The 4,761-nt window shown below is 35.2% G+C and overlaps 1 pseudogene across 1 annotated transcript; it reads right to left on the reverse strand.

Annotated features, from left to right (window-relative positions):
- Positions 1–123: 123 nt before the first annotated feature.
- Positions 124–3,548, reverse strand: LOC145910775 (uncharacterized; annotated as a pseudogene). Its single transcript, XR_014403217.1, has 6 exons — positions 3,337–3,548; positions 1,818–2,029; positions 1,324–1,420; positions 1,186–1,254; positions 969–1,031; positions 124–836 (listed from the first exon to the last, which is right to left on the reverse strand). The product of XR_014403217.1 is annotated as an uncharacterized LOC145910775 (transcript).
- Positions 3,549–4,761: the final 1,213 nt, after the last annotated feature.

Consider the following 4,761-nt stretch of genomic DNA (forward strand, 5'->3'; position numbering starts at 1 on the left):
TATGTGTTTCGATTAATATTCACTAAAAATATATGCACTAACATTTTTGCAAAACAGAAATAGTAACACTATATGTAAGTGTTCATTTAGCAGCTTTTATTCATTCTACATATTTGAAGAAAGAATGATACAGTCTGTATTGCAGCTATAGTTTTTAAATTACAAACCCCAAATAGCAGAATATCTGTTTTGTTGGTGGTCATTTTTATCAATCTATTCCCTGTTTTCCTTGCCAAACTCTAAAGGCCCTATATTGGTATTAAATTGGAGAAATCCTGTTTTCAAGGCCCTCTGCTGTAATGCATCGACTGTTCCGCTTGTTTTCCAATGACGGGTCTTGTGACTTACATAGGGACATAATATTCTTCAAAGTTACAAAAATTTAAAAGGGCAAAGACTTGTTGAGCCACCTGGAAGATCTTATGACCAACAGGGGGTATAAACAGCCCTTGGGGTGCTTTGGCACATTTTCAGCAACTAAATTTGATGCCATTCCATAGAGAACTTACACAAAAATGCAAATATGAGTGGGCAGTTAAAGGATTCAATTTTCTGCAAAATTCGGTTTCATTTTTTGTTGCTCTTTTTACCAAAATACTGAGCAAGCAGGGGGGCAAATGGCCCTAGGGGGGTGGCTAAACCATTTTTTTATCATACCAGTTTCTTTCTATGCTTTGGGTCCTCTATTTTGCCTGCAAGCTCATACACCTCGTCTAACGTGTGCAGCTGATTCTGTATATACATGATTTGGTCCAACTGGGATGCACCTCTAGAATTACTTGATTTAATACTTTCCTTTATGTCAAGCAACATGCTGAACATTCTCTTTTGAAATCCTAGACATGAAATGACATGTTGCGTTTAGTGAAGTAACACACAATTGCATCTGTAGGCTTATGTACATTGTACACAAATATGTATCAAACTATAATTTTAAATAGCCTACATTCATGATTCATGCAACTTACGTTCCTCCAACATTGGATATGACCTCTTTCTTTTCTGCTGTCTCAACACTGGCAGTTCTATTTCTAAACAAAGTATATAAGTTAGGTGCAATAACTATATATGTAAATTGTACTGTACAATCTTGACTTTGGCATTTACACAACTTTACATGTTATTCATAATATTGTAATTTCTTTAGAGGGAAATAAAAAACAGCATGTTAGCAAATTTCCATGCCTTTGACTCCAATATCATCATTAGCATCATCGCTCCCAATTAACTCTTCAGTGTCCGAGTCACTATCACCTGAGTTAAAATGTATATTATAATGCATTAGATAAGTTAGAATTGACAATGGCAAAGAGCAAGATATACATTGTACAAAGTCTTTTTGGTTATTTTTCTTTTTCTGTATCAGAAAGGTCTTCCATTGGCGTTGTGTTATCATACCTCTCACATTCTTTGATGTTATCTAAATATGTATAAAATTAAAACTCTGACCATTTACACCTGCAGTCCTCAAAACTAGATATATATTTGTATTTGAACTTTCACAAACTCCTCAGCTATGTCAAATACACACTGAAAACAGCCAAAATATAACAAGCAATGGGGAAAACTCCTGTGTTACCATTAAATGATATTAGTAGCACCTATTATGGTACAGGCACATTGACATTGCCACATTTCTTCGATAAAAATTAGGTGTCTAAGTAATTTCCATCAAAATGCCTTAAAAGATACAAACTGTGTTAAAGTCCTTCAGTAAACAATAAACATTTCTTTGTCTACTATACAATAAATACAGTAAAATTTAAAAACTCTCAAACTACTTTTTCAAACTTGGATGGATGAAACAGTGTAGATACCTGAAGAAAACTTTATTTTAACCAAAGGAAACTTCTGCCAATTGAGTCCAGGTGTTGCTCGCTGCTTTCTTAATTTTTCAGCATTTTGGCCTTTTGGTGGCCATTGTATGATTTTTTCTTCAACCCAGTTGCTTGGCACAGCCCCTTCCTCTTCCAAATCTCCCTCTTTCCATACAGCAAAATTCCACGCTGACATTATTACTGAAAGTTGTCTAAAATAGATTTGCAACATTAGTTGGTAGTATTACCTGCAATTTATCATTGGCAGCAAAACAAATCCCTTAGTGACAGAAATAGATATCATTTTGTGGCATAAGTCATTTTTAACAACATGTTTTTGATACATGGGAGCAATAGAATTTGCAAAATAAATATCAAATTTCATTGAACAACATGGGGTTTGAAACCAACTTTTTAATTTGCAAATTTGAATGGCATCACAAATAAAACCATCATGGCATTGTTGTTTCAAAAAAACAATTATCCTTAATGTCAGTGGAAACATGGACAACATGCTCATGAACATTGTATACAACAAATGCAGGTCCAGTGTAAAGTAGAAAAGCACGGAACTCTGTTGCCTTCCATCGATCAACCTCCAATAATGATCTCGGTTGCCTTGAAAATTCACGGGGCAATTTTCCATTTAATCTGCACAATTGTTCTGAAATCTGATTAATTTGATTTGCTGATAGTCTGCAACAATGTGGACCTTTTCTCCAAAATAATATCATCCTTCTAACTACACCCAAACATACAAAGTGCATATAATCCAATGCAAAATCTGTAACACATCCAATTCCACAACCAAATAGTGGAGTTAAACTTTTTTGGTGTTCAACATAGACAAAGCTATTAAAGAGCTCATTTGTACGTTTCTGTACTTCTTCAGCACAAGAATAAACTACCCTGGATTTCCAAGTCCCTTTGATAGTGCATCTCTCACAAGCAGAATATGAATTGTGGCTTTTAATGCATTTGACAAATGCACCTGCATCACAAATTAATGCATGAATTCTGATCCTAATGATTTTATTCTGATATGTAATACCATTTTCCTGTAATTCATTGTACTCTTTTAAAAAGTCCTGCACATACTCTGTAACTGGCTCTGGTTTTGACAATCCACAAAACAATGCAACAATGAATGGACTCAATTTATCAAAAGAACATAAAATGGGCCATAACTGTATGTTGGAGGATTTGTGGAGAGGAATTCCATCAACATTTACTTTTAAAAATATCTCCCCTGGTACATCTTTCATTAGATCAACAATTCTTTGAAGACATCGTGCAATGCCAAATATATATATGTACCTCCACAAATATTTCTTGTTTTAATGAAGCATGGAGTTTGTAGAAGAGTTCGGGAATCCTTTGGCAAATCCAAACCAAATTCTCTTAGTATTACCAATAGATCACCAAGTCCAGCTCTGGTAATGTTATGAGTAACAGCCCAACAAACTAGTTTAGGTTTAATTTCACTTGGCGATTCACTTTGGTCATTTAAGCCACTTACAACATGTTCATCACATTCATCAGATTCTTCTGACACACTCAAATCACTTGTAGTCAAGTCCAGTGACGAACCAGATTCTCTTCCATCCAAATCTGAGTCATTTGAATTATATATGGCCCGTGAACTATCAAAGACCCCGTTGATTCTTCACTTGAAAGTAAAAGAGAATCCATTACCCTCTGCTTGTATCGCCATCTTCTGTGGTACGCCATTTTCGACTCTTTGAGCAATCGTATGTTTTTTGAAAATTGAATCTGACGTTCTTCTGGTGAAAAACAACAAATATGTAGGCCCTAGTTTCGAAGAGAAGACAATACAACGATAAAACATCATAATTTCTAAAAACAGCTTACATGTGACCTGGCAAGTAATGCGATTGACAAAGATACAAAACCTTAAACCAACAGACCTCAGATAGCCATACCACACTTTCACATACGCAGACGACTTTATACGCATGAATGCACAATTACAATTCTTCGGATGAATGATTTCCTCACCTTTGTAACAACATAGCATACCTACTCTTACTATACTATGGTAACAAGTTTGGAGCATCGTAGTTTGTAGGAGTCGCGATCTCGCGGTGTATTGACAAAAAATGGTCCAGTACGTTTTTTGATTGATTATTAAACTAAAGTTATATGTTTTTTATACGTATTTGCTACTAATGTTCTTTAATTACGTTGAATTGCCAACTTCAATTTAACGTAAAGTTTTTGACTTGAATTTCACATCGTTTAGACCAGTGCTGCCCAACTTTTTTTTTTGTTCACGACCCACTTTTAATGCAAGTTTTATTGTGCGACCCACAATGAAATATGTTACATAATGATAATGCAATAATTTGGTGATCTAATAGAAAACTGTAACATTTAGAAATGCTTCGCGACCCATCTGAAATAGCTTCGACCCACTGGTTGGGAAGCACTGGTTTAGACATTGAATTCCCACTTTCAATTCTACGTCAATTTTTTGACTTGAATGTCACGTCGTTTAGACGTTGAATTCCCACCTACAATTCTACGTCAATTTTTTGACTTGAATGTCACGTCGTTTAGACGTTAAATTTCCACCCACAATTCCACGTCAATTTTTTGACTTGAATGTCACGTCGTTTAGACGTTGAATTCCCACCCACAATTCTACGTCAATTTTTTGACTTGAATGTCACGTCGTTTAGACGTTGAATTTCCACTTTCAATTCTACGTCAATTTTTTGGCTTGAATGTCACGTCGTTTAGACGTTGAATTCCCACCCACAATTCTACGTCAATTTTTTGACTTGAATGTCACGTCGTTTAGACGTTAAATTTCCACTTTCAATTCTACGTCAAGTTTTTGACTTGAATGTCACGTCGTTTGGACGTTGAATTCCCACCTACAATTCTACGTAAATTTTTTGACTTGATAATGTCACGTCGT

The sequence above is a fragment of the Ascidia mentula genome, chromosome 1 (assembly GCF_947561715.1).
Source record: "Ascidia mentula chromosome 1, kaAscMent1.1, whole genome shotgun sequence".
Classification (NCBI taxonomy): Eukaryota; Metazoa; Chordata; class Ascidiacea; order Phlebobranchia; family Ascidiidae; genus Ascidia; species Ascidia mentula.